We start from the raw sequence: 12,934 nt of genomic DNA, 5'->3' as shown, positions 1-12,934 counted from the left end.
AATCGGGTAGACCCGATTACGACCCGAACCCGATTAGCCCAAACCCAATACCTGTTTTTTCGTGTCGTGTTCGTGTCGGATTTGCGGGTCGTGTCAAAATTGCCGGCCCTATATATATTGTTCCTGTTTTGTTGATATATATAGTTAGATCCAACTATCTCTATTTGTGGTAATATAAATAGTTTGATTGTTTGTTGAAACTGGATTGTTTGTCTTGGAACTTGTATATTTGTGTTGTGTTGCATGTGTACGTTGGAACTTGTATATTTGTGTTGAAACTTTTTTTTATGGATAGTTGTTTTGTAGTAGATATGTAACTTGTGTATCAGGTGTGGTAACTCTAAGATTTAGGCATAATCTTGAAAAAATTCAAAAAATGTATATATGGGGAGTGAAAAAAAAAATTAATAAATTACCTATTTTATTGACGTGGCAAGTTCTGACACATCACTAAATAGTGACGTGGCAGAACGTCTAACATGTCACCAAAAAATGACGAGTCATACTTTGACATGTCACCTTTTAGTGATGTGTTAACTATTGCCATGTCAAAAATTTATTGACGTGGCAATAATTGACAAATCAATAAATTTTTGACATGGCAATTATTGACATGTCAATAACTTTATTGACGTTGCAATATTGACACGTCAATAAATTTTTTGACGTGTCAATTATTGCTACGTCAAAAAATCCCCATTAGTGACACCGCTATTTAGAACGTTGGATACACGTCAAAACTGACACGTCACTAAACTTTAGTGACGTGTCAGGAGGCTTGACACGTCATAAATGGGTTGTCAAGAAAAAATTGTATTTTTGTAGTGTATGCTTTATGAATTGAGTCTAATAGAATCATAAGAAACGTACATCTTCATGATTTATGCTTGAAGAAAATGAATATGATGATGAGAAGCAGATCACCCTTTCAAATTTACACGTTAAAAGTGTGTCCCAATGGTTGGAGGTGCACTTAACATTGAAGATGAGAAACCTAACCCCTCTATATATGTCTTAAAATAGGCTTCCAAATATCAAAAAAAAAAAAATCCTAGGTATTTTTGTCCCACAATAACTCAATGTATCTATTACTTAGGGCTAGTACAAAATACATCTTGATATTCAAAGATGGCATTAAAATTCGACGTTTTCATACAATAGTTGCTTTCAAACCTAGTCTTCATTGTTCGCAATATGACTCCAATAAGACATCATAAAAATTGACCTACCATCTTCTCTCACCGACCTTGAAGATTTATAATCTCAGAGAAATCTTGTTCACCAATCGCAGTACTACTACACATGTCACTGATTGCAGTACTACTACACATGTCATTGGGCACGACAACTTCCTCCTCAAGCCTGACATCTTTGTCTGCACTCTCCTGTAGCTGCAATGCGAGTTCAAGGTCCCGCACCACATCATTCATTGATGGCCGGTTGCTTCCATTGTCGTGCAAACAGTTAACTGCAATCTCAGCAAATGTCTTCAAACACTCAGATGCTATTTCACCCTTCAACAGTAGATCAATGATCTGATCAACCTCTCCATTGCGATACAATTCCGAAGCCCAATCTGCTAGGATGACTGCTTGCATCTCTCCAGTACGAATTATGGGTGGCTTCGCAGACAATGTTTCGCACAAAACTACACCAAACGAGTATACATCAGATTTTTGAGACAACTGTTGACGCCGGTAATACTCCGGGTCTAAATACCCAACTGTACCCTTAACAACTGTGCTGACGTGGGCTTCAGACTTCCCTATTTTGGACAATCCGAAATCAGACACCTTTGCTTCCCATTTCTCATCCAATAAGATATTTGTCGTCTTCACATCACGATGAATGATTGTGTGGTTCGCGCCTGTGTGAAGGTAGTTCAACCCACGTGCCGCACCGATACAAATCTCTAGCCGTTGCTTCCAACAAAGAGGAGGATTATCGGTGGTGTTGAAGAGATGATCACGGAGGGTCCCGCGAGCCATAAAATCATAGACGAGGATCATCTCCTTGCCATCGTTACAATATCCAATAAGAGAAACGAGATGGCGGTGGCGAAGTTGGGAGAGCATCTCGATTTCGGTCTCGAACTCGTGGGCCCCTTGTTGAGAACCAGGTGTCAACCGCTTGATCGCAACTGGGTTGGCCTCACCATCAATGTTTATATACCCTTTGTACACATTACCAAAACCTCCAGTACCAATTATGAGAACTTCGTCAAAGTTGTTGGTGGCTGCTCTAATCCTAGCCAATGAAAAGTGACGACACTGATCGGATGGTTGAGATGACATGCGAGTCTTTGTTGAATTGATCGTTGAGAAAGAAAACGGACCCCAGCAAGTCGTCCTATCACTGAAGCCAGAGTGCTCGACTCTCTTGCACTGCCGGAGAATCAAGAACCCAACAATGGACAGCACAATAAAGCCGGAAACTCCACCACCAACGACGGCAACTATTGTTGTTATGTTATTCTTCGATGGTGTTGGTGGCCCAACGGCGAGACTGCCACTAGAGGAGCTTACTTTAAATATTTCGACACCGTTCAAGATTGGATCACGATAAGAAGAATTCAAGTCTTGTGGGTTTGCTTCTAATGAGAGAGAGAGGTTCATTTTCTTATCGCCTTCTTTGCCAAGCTTGGGAATGACGTAGTCTTTATATACCGGAAAACCATTTCCGCCACTCCATTTTATCACGTCGGCTGCTATCTCTGCGGTTTTGTCTGCTATGAAAATTAGGAACCTTCTGTCGTTTACTTGAGTAACCTCTGGTTGAAACTCGCAGAAGTGTAGCCTAACCTCATAGACGAACCCAGAATCTACGGGGAATTCCCAGGTGAGATTGTATTTCTTGTTGATAGTATTGTCCGTCCCCATAGTCCGGGCAGTCCGATAGACGTCTTCTGGTGCAGTGTACGTAGGCATCACTGAAAAGTTTAGTTCAATAGTTGAGTTAAAAACTTTTGTATATTCTGTCAAGCAGTACTCGTCGTCCTGACTCCAGCGCCGGAACATGCCAGTGTCTTCAGAGGGTGAGATGAAGCGGCCTCCAACATTAAGTCTGTATACCAGCTCGAGAGCAGTGCTGTTCTCCTCGCCGATAAAAGAAAACTCTTTATTGCCAGAAGGACTATTATAGAGATTGGGAGGCTTCGACAACATTTCTATTCCGTTGATAAAAGCATATGCATTTGCAACGTCAGGAGTGAAGGTTATGTTCAACTACGTCTGATCGTCCTCGATGTGTAGACAGTATTCTCTATCTATGGTATCCCCGGGATCATGATCGGCATCTGCTGTAAGTGAAGCGTTGAAGTTGCTAAGAAGAGTAAAACGCCCAGCTTTGACAGAGAATAGGGCTTTAGAGCGGTCAAAGTTGGGGTACGAAGCCGGGTAGAAGTATAGTCGAAAAAAATAACGGCCCGTAGTGACTGGAAATGTGTATGTGAATTCTGAGAGAGAGAGCCGGGCATTAGCATAGTGTACTTTATCGGCGGAGGAGGACTGTTGAACTGCCCTGGCGATTAGAGAGGCCTGGTTTTGTGATTGTTCAATGGGGAAGAATTTTGAATCCACGTCTCCAATCCAGGTCCGACCGTCTAATGCAGTCGAATTGCCAGATGAGCCACAGTTGAGGGGAATATTAACGACCGGTGTGTAAGGAGACGGCGAGCCACCGGCGACGGTACTAGTCAGGTGGTACAGCAAGAAGGCTACGTAGAGAGGTGTAAGACATGGTAAGATGGTGGTCCAAAGACGTATTCTGCTTCGGTTCCCCATTGGAGAGAGGGCAAAAGGAGGAGGTGATAGATTAGAAAGACTGTTCAGGGCTATCTTTCAGTGGATGACTGAAATATTATCTACTTGTTGATCAGCTCTCCGGAAGAAATCCAAAACAATATCATTCATGAAAAGTATTCAATGCCAGAAAAGATAATAAAGAACAACATATAATAAACAAAACAAACAAAAAGGAAAAAAATTCCCCTAGGGAAGAAAAGTCCATCTGCGAACGCGCTGAGGTGACTGCATTTGAGAAAATTGCAGTGCATGAGTGGTACATACTGGGAACGAAGAAATTTGGCGTGTAGTATTGGTTGGATTGGATTTTTCTGTATACGATATTTTTGCTATTCTGTTGTTATCCTCGTGCAAGTGGACGACATTATTGATCATGAGCAGAAGCGAAACCCTTGAAATTTGCAGGACTATGTCCAATGCTAATTTTTAGTAGCAGAATCTCAACATCGTTGAGATTTTTATGATATACAAGTTGAAAACCAAAGAGCATTCACTTAACAAATTAGCCAAAAGTTTGCTGACGAGCTACACAGCACTATAAATCAATAATGTATAATTTTATTAATAAAAAGTCATTTCATTTTCTCTCCTCTAATTAAAAATTATTTAAATTTCTCAATTCTCTCTCGTAGAACTACATAAAGAATAAAAATTAATAAAAATAATAAACTTTAAATAAAATATTAAAAGTTAATAATTAAAATGTTAAGCTGAATGTATATACTTTAAAAAAATTAATAACTAAAAAAAATATATATATATATATATATTATTTTTTCACTTAGCTGAATGTAAATGCTCTTAATGCGCTGATCTTACTCACCATGTAACCGGTGGCGGAGCCACATATCAACCAAAGGTGGCTGCAGCCCCTACAAGGAATTTTTTTAAAATGAAAAGAGAAAAATTTCTAAACAGGCCCCACCAAGCTATTGAAAAAAAAAAAAAAAAAAAAATCTAAACAGAGCTCCTCCAAGCTATTTTGCCTTTGTCCATTTGCAGAGAGTGACGGAGAGTGTGAGACGATGAGAGAGAGACGCAACTCCAAGCTATTGCCTTTGTCCATATTTGCAGAGAGTGTGAGACGATGAGAGAGACGCAACTCCAAGCTATTGCATTTGTCCATATTTGCAGAGAGTGTGAGACGATGAGAGAGACGCAACTCCAAGCTATTGCATTTGTCCATATATATTATCTACTTCTTCCAGTCTTCGGAAGAAACTCGGAACAATAGCATAAAAAGTATTTAATGCCCGAAAAGATAATAAAAGAACAACATATATACTAAATAAACTTTACTTATTAAAAAAAATAAATAAAATAAAAAAAGCTCTCCCTTCGGGCAGAAAAAGTCTATCTGCTAACGCGCCGATGTGACCAGATACAGTGCATTCGAGAAAATTCCAGTGCATGAATGGCCCTGGGAACGAAGAAATTTGGACTGTAATATTGGTTGGGTTGAATTTTGCTGTGTGCGATCTTTTATGGCCGCCTCTCGCTCCTGTTGTTCTTCTTTTTTTTTTTTTTTTTTGACTTCTGTTGTTCATGGTTAGGTCTCTTCCCTGTATTTACGTGGTTCTTTCAAGTCCCATCTGTTGAAAAATAGCTTGAACTAATCAAGCCGTGGAATCCGCATGTTTTGTCTGTCCTGCACATCTATATTTAATGGCTCAAAGTCAAAAGTGGTGGCTTTGAAAAAGAAGAAAACATGGAGTTTTCTGTGGGAGGGGTGTAGACTAGTAGAGCGGAGCGAGTTTTTTTTGTTCAGATTTGATTCATTTAAATTTTACTTGAACTGGAACCGAGCTCAAAGACAAGTCAAAAAATGAAGTTCGAACTCATAATAAGTTGAGTCGAATCAAGCTAGTTCGTGAGTTGGCTCTTATATTTATTTATTTTTTCTTTTTTTTTTTTAATAAATTTAGATTTTAAGTACTCTTAAACTGCGAAGCCAGTTTATATATGAACATTTACTTAGCCTGACTAGCCGAGTATGGACCTTTAGTCAATACAGTAAAGCATTTGGTTTTAAAGAGAGAGGATATGCATCCTTTTATAGATAAGCAGACTTGAGAATTAATATTTTCTTAGCAATGTAGGACAAGTTAACAGGTTATATTCAGACTGAATTGGGATAACGCCTGTAATACCCCGAAATTTATACCTAGAATAAAGGTGATCTTAATATCAAGGATAAGGAGGATTTGCAATTTTATTAAGATTTATATGGAGTTAGGTAAATAGACTTAATGTGAAAAATGATGAAAAATTGCTAGTTATAATTTTAGTGGGCTATTGAAAGAAAAGTCACATTGTTTTGGACACCAAAAATTCTATGAGTGACCTTAAATAAAACTGTTTTAAGACCTTATAGAATGATGAGAAAGGAAGATTTTAAAAGTGTTTTCATGATTTTTGGACACTTGTAGAAGGAGTTATGATTTTTAGAAAATTCAAGTGTCAAAATAGGAATTTCAGTCAAACAGAGGCATGGAATTTCGAGGGACTTTGACGTACCAAACTATTATGGGTTGCTATGATTTTTGGATATGTTTTGGATCTTTGAATGAGGAAAATTTCAAGCAAAATTTCGTGTCATTTGGAGTTAAATGAAAGAGTTATGATTTTTCCAAGTTTAATAGGTCAAGCTGTCGAATAGTTGAAATACTTGCAACATGGAAAATTAATTGGATGGGTTAATGATGTCCGTAAGCCACGATTTTTCGGTATGTGGTACTCAAAAGGTTTAGGTTCATTGAGGATTAATTGTATATTTTTATGATCACATTTTAATGTAAATGCATGAGGATTTTAAAGCTTGACAAGTTACCAAGTTCAAAAATTACACGTGGCTTTGCATGAGAAGTTGCTTGGGAGCTAAGTTTAAATTCCTTGGTTGACACCTAAACTTACACAGATGGCATACAGCATGCTCCCACTGCTTTCTCGGTGAACACCTGGGCAGCAAATGTGTCAATCTTACTTGACACTTGTACTGGTTCAGCAAGTGGCTAGAGTACATGTGGGACAAATGTCCCACATGCGGCCAGCTTTTACATCTTATAAAGGGGAGCAATTTTCTCCCCATTTGCTCACAGCTCAAGTGAGCGTGAGATGAGGGAGAGAACCGAAAGAAGAGAAGAAAGAAAGAGGAAGAAAAGAAAGGAAAGAGAGGAGAAAAGAAAGAGAGAAGGGAAAAGAGAAGAAAAGAGAGAAAAGAGAGAAGAGAGAAGAAAAAAAAAAAAAGAGGAGGATGAAGAAATAAAAAATTTGAGAACTCTCCAAGGAATTGTGAGTTGAATGCAGATTCAAAATAAGGGCATGCAATGCCAGGTAAGGGGACACAACACCAAAAACCCCAACATATTTTATTATAAATCTTTTAGAAAAATGTTGGGGATTTTATAAATCATTCACATGATTTTCAATTGCACTTCCTTCCATATTTTAATGACAAGTTTTATTTATTCATATGTCATTGTTTAAGAATTTTCATGTTACAGTTACCATATTTCATGATCTATGCATAACTGCAATTATGAATTAAAAGAGCTCTCAAAATTCATGGCACAGATGAATTTACAGATTATATAAAATGTTATATGTGCATTCATGGCATAGCATACAGTTACAGATGAGCTTACAGATCATATGAAATGTTATATGCGCATTCATGGTTTTAAATGTTTAACCTGAGACACGATTATAGTGACGATCGGTACCGCATAGGGTAGCATTGCAAGCACACCAAGGGATGGTTATGAAAAGGTGTGTGCTACCGGCCAGGTGGCCTTCACCTAGGGAAGTTCCCAACCTGGTAGCTCTCCCCTGTGACGACAGGATGAGCTTATAGGTCCTTCGGGACAAGCCAACGTGCGCTGTTCACGGTAAAAATTGTGGCGTCGGGTCAAAAGGGTAAAACAGCAGTTTTGAAAGAAAGAAAAAGGAAGTGCTTGTACATCTCATAAGTCACCTAATATTCTTATATTAATTGTCATTTATTTTATTAATTGTGCATAATTGATATTATAGCATAATATCTGCATTGCATATTTTATAGCATCTAGGTTTTGTGGCTACTTACTGAGTTGTCGAACTCACCCCTTCTCCCTATACATCTTTTTCAGATTGCTCTATATATATATCGTAATATTGAAAACATGGGTACCAGTGGGCCTCTTAGTTGTTAAAGATCCTATCGCTGCTTTATGAACTAGCAGGAGAAGTAGCAGTAGAAGTGTCTGGGACTCCATTCTATAGACTAGACGGCTTGGGCTAAGCATAGACGGTGTAATTTTATTGCTTATGAGATTATTGAATACTAGCACATTATGTGTTTGCGATTTTATAAACGAAAAATTATAGTACTTTGGTGACGTTATGATCTTATATTAGGAGAATTATTTTTTATTTTGTTTAAATATGAATATGTTACAATTGCTCTCAATCGCTTTACCTCTAGAACTTGGAGCATTACAACGCCCCCTACAAAAAAAATATTTTTTCAACGTCTCTCTCTCTCTCAATCTCCCTCACCAGTCACAACGCATCTTCCTCCCCAACTCTCATTTCCCACTCTCACTCTCGCTCACCAGACAGGCACTGATCCAAAGTGTTTGGGTCTGTTTGATTCTTCAATAGTTTCTGCCTTTCGCAATCTCCCTCAATAGTTTCTGCTTGATTCTTCTTTCTTTCATTTGGGTCTGCTCTAATTGAATTTGGTCTTTTTAATGATTGCTCTCTCTCTGATCACGAAGGGTCTGAAATTTTTCACTTTCTAAAGCTTAAACATAAATGCAATTTTAAGATTTTAAAAATTTTGAGATTTATAGTTAATTATGTGTTTTATATATATATATATAAGAGCTTGCTCACGAGCCTAACCGAGTCGAGCCGAGCTTACTTCGTTTAATATTCGAGGTAGGATTCGAGCATGAGCCGAGCTTATACGAGCCGATCCCAAGCTCGCTCGCAAGCAGCTTGCTCACTTAACACCCTACATAAGATACATCTTTTTATAGCTATTGATTTCTTTTTTTGCTTATTTCGTTATGTTAAAGGCCATTTGTCCTTAACGCATGGTCATTTGTCTTTAATACATGAGCCACATGTAATGAGCTTTCAAAGAAATTGCCTACCACGTTTGTAGAAGGAAGGTTTCCAGCTTTGAAAAAAATATATATATGATCAATTCTTTTCTTTCATATATTGTAGAGAGTGTTGAAAAACATTTGTTTTCAAGGCATAAAAGCCATATACAATATTATTAGCTTTCCAACAAAATAATACTTGAAGTTCCTCATTTACTTTGTCAAAATAGTTGTTATATTAGTCTTTATTATTGGAAGTGCGTCATTAACGAAGGTAAACACTATAGTCTAATTCTGGGAGGTTGCGTGTCAAGAGATTCGATCGCACCAAATTACATACTCCGGGAGGGATGAATCAACATTTAAGGACAACACTCTTAAGTGATTCTATAACATTGTGAGATCTTTGCAGACTCTACTTTCATCTCTTGTAATTTATTTATTTTATTGTTAATTTTCATATTTGTATTAGTTTATTCTAATAAGAATTTTGTACACCATCCAAATTATTTCCAACAGAGAGAAGCTGAGAGAGGCAGTGGCATAGCACTAGGGTGCTAGGGACAGTGCCAGAGCACCAGAGTGCTAAGCTTCAGAGAGAAGGAAAAAGCAAGAGAATGAGTGATAGAAAATCCAAAAGAGCAAGTGAGTTGAATCACTATTTGTATCTCTCTTATTGCTTTCCATAATAAAGAATCTTGATCTGTCTTCTCCAGCGGACATAGGCCGAGTCGGGGAGAACCACTTTAATCCTTGTGTTTATATTGGTATAGTTTGTTTCTTGTTTATTTATTCTCAATTGTATTCATATTTGGTGGGTATGTTGGAATATTGTAATCTAGATAGTGGATCACACCTTTTGTCACCACTATTTATGAATAGCATCAACATGTCGCCGCTAATGTGGTCGATGCTAATGGTCCGACTCTAATGTGGTCAATGCTAATGGTTTGACGCTAATGATCAATAACGGCAACTTGTGTAGGTCACCGCTAATGATCACACTCAATAGCAGCGACAATCAATGATTACTTAATAGTGGCAACAAATGTCGCCTCTAATGATATATTTTATCGATGCAAAAATGGATCAAATCATAGCACATGTCGTCGCTATGGTCACTATTAGCGGCGACACAGCAAATGCATAGCATTAGGGGAGACCCTGGATGTCCCAATAGCAGCGACATATGTGACTTTTGAGTCGTCGCTAATATACTACCATTATCTACGACTTTTTGTACTAATAATCTGAATGCTAATGAGCCAGATACTTGTAGTGCCACTTAACCAAATCACTATTTTATGGCATTAATTCTCCTCCTATCACAATGAACTTTTATTTTTGGACTGTCCCAAAATAAATGAAAATTTTCAATTATAACATGTATTCATTTAACTTACCCTCTATTTCTTCTTCTTTTTTAAAAAAAAATAAAAAATAAAAAACCAGTTTTTTCAAACTTGAACCAGCCTTTATTGGTTCATCTAAGTATATTCTAGAAGCGATGTGATAGGGGCTCTATCTAATACTCAACTTTTAGAAGAGATACTTACATGACACAAAGCTACATAAGAGTTGTGTCAAGTTCAAAATTGAAATTTAAAAAAAGAGACAAAAATCAAAACGTATATCTACAAAAGTTGGGTCTTAGATGGGATTCAGTTAAGCCCCTATCATATCTCATTTTAAAAGGATGTTTGTTTCATTAAAATGTGTATTATTCGTCAATTTTCATTTATTATGGGACGAAGTGAGAGAGTAATAGTTACCTTTTTTGTTTCTCTAAGCAAATGAGGAAATGGCTACAAGGGAGAGTCTTCCACATTCTTGATCCGAATGGAAGTAAAAATGGGAGACCAATTGGGAATATTTCTGAACATTAGGTTGGAAGCGGCTCATCTAACTAATAAGTGTGCTATAACATTAGCACTTTTAGAAACTTTTTTAGTTTTTAAGCATAAAAAGAGCAAGAAAAAGTTGATATCAGATATAATAGAAGCAAAGTTATCCTTGAAGAGATCCGGCTCTTGAATGGTAAGAATGATGTTAATGACATCCCCTTCTAGAATGAGAGAGTACATTCCAAGGGAAGCTGCTGATTGGATAGCTAAAAGAGCCCCCTTGAGCTTCACCTAAGGCAGCATTTGTGGAGGAGAGGCGTTTACTAACCGCCCGTATGATATTACCATTAGAATCACTAAGGACCATGGCAGCAACAGCAAAATCAGACTTCACCGCAACATCAAAGTTGGCTATGACGGTTCTCAAAAGAGGAGGACTCCAAAGAGAAGATGACTTAGCATCAGCCCAAGCGAGATTTTGATTTTTCACAGCAATCAAAATATGTTGAAGATGTTAACCCATCTCCACCTGTCGACAAGATTACACCTCATCAAGATGCAACTTTCCATCCAGAACAAGACAACACTAAGTCTGCCGAAGATCATGGATATTATCCCATGACTGCAGTCACATCAAGCTACAATAAGGAAGGATCCACAAATATCAATTCCTTCCATACTCCTTCCATACTCCTACCATACTGGAAGACAAGTATACAAGGAAAGGATAATCAAGCAGTAAAGACAATTTGGTTGTTGAAGGAAAATAGTCAATCAGTTATATGAGGAAATTTATCATTCATTGCCATTCCCTTGTAAAGTCACACACACGTTGTGTATATATAGCCATGTATATTGCAGAAATATATCATTGAAAATACAATTATTTCATGGTATCAAAGCCCTGAATCAAGTTCACACTTGTCTCTGTTTCCTGTCCTGTTTCTTACTCTCTTTTTTTCTTTTCCCCTTCATTCCCTTTACTCAATGGCCTCAAACACTGCTGCCTCTACCTTTCCCAATATCACTACGTTTGTCTCTGTCAAACTTGATGGGCCCAATTACCTTATGTGGCTCAACCAATTTCTCCCTGTTTTACGAAGCAATGATCTTTTGGGCATCGTGGATGGTTCTGAACCGTGCCCCAACCAGTTTCTTCCTGATGATCAAGGAAAAGATACAAGTACTGTCAATCTTGCCTTTGTCATATGGACAAAGAAGGATCAAAGCCTCTTGAGTTGGATTAATGCCACTCTTATCGAGAAAGTTCTGGCGACTGTGTATGGTGTAAATACCTCCCGCCAGGCTTGGGTCTCCCTTGCCACAAAATTTGCTTCGCAATCCCCATGTTGGGTTGCTCAACTCAAACGGCAACTTCAACACCTTCATCAAGGGTCGAAGTCCTACTCTGAATATCTCCAATCTGCCAAAGAGTATGCTGACCAACTTGCCATTTCAGGCAAGCCTATTGACGACCAAGACCTGATCTCATATGTGATTAATGGTCTTAATGCCTCATACGGCCCATTTGTCATATCTCTCTCATTTGCCACTCGAAAAGATAAGATCTCCTTTGAAGAATTCCAAGCTGAACTGCTGTCCCATGAGATTTTCTTGGAAAATCAACACAGTTCTATTCCACCAAGTAACACTTCATTTGCTCTTTTTTCTAACAAAAGGCAATCTCCTCAATTTTTCACAAGAAAATCACGTGGCTCACTCTCCTCTTCCCCAAGAAGACATACTCGTCCCCCACATCACATGCAGCAGCCCCGCAAATCATTTTCCTCTAGATCACCACCATCTGGAGCTCCTCAGTCGAACTCTGCTACTCCACGTGCTGCTTGCCAGATATGTGGCAAATCCAGTCATCAGGCACTGGATTGCTTCCATCGTATGGACTACACATATCAAGGACGCCACCCACCGCCCCAGTTAGCAGCCATGGTTGCTCAGAACAATGCTCTTGTGGATGATGACTGGTATGCTGACAGTGGGGCAAATGCTCATCTCACGGCTAATCTGGAGAACTTGGCAATACTGCACCCATTCACCGGCAAAGATACGGTGGCAGTAGGTAATGGGTCTGGACTCCAGATTCAAAACACAGGTTCCACTCTTCTTCGCACTCCTCAATCCAAATTTCTCTTAACCCATGTTCTTCATTGTCCTAACGTTGCAGCCAATCTCCTCTCTA

At 38.4% G+C, this 12,934-nt stretch overlaps 1 pseudogene; it reads right to left on the bottom strand.

Moving 5' to 3' along the window:
• Positions 1-1,102: 1,102 nt before the first annotated feature.
• Positions 1,103-3,782, bottom strand: LOC132171427 (receptor-like protein kinase FERONIA; annotated as a pseudogene).
• Between the last annotated feature and the right edge of the window lie 9,152 nt (positions 3,783-12,934).

Source organism: Corylus avellana, chromosome ca2, assembly GCF_901000735.1.
Source record: "Corylus avellana chromosome ca2, CavTom2PMs-1.0".
In the NCBI taxonomy this organism is placed as follows: Eukaryota; Viridiplantae; Streptophyta; class Magnoliopsida; order Fagales; family Betulaceae; genus Corylus; species Corylus avellana.
This window is presented reverse-complemented; position numbering and strand designations above follow the sequence as displayed.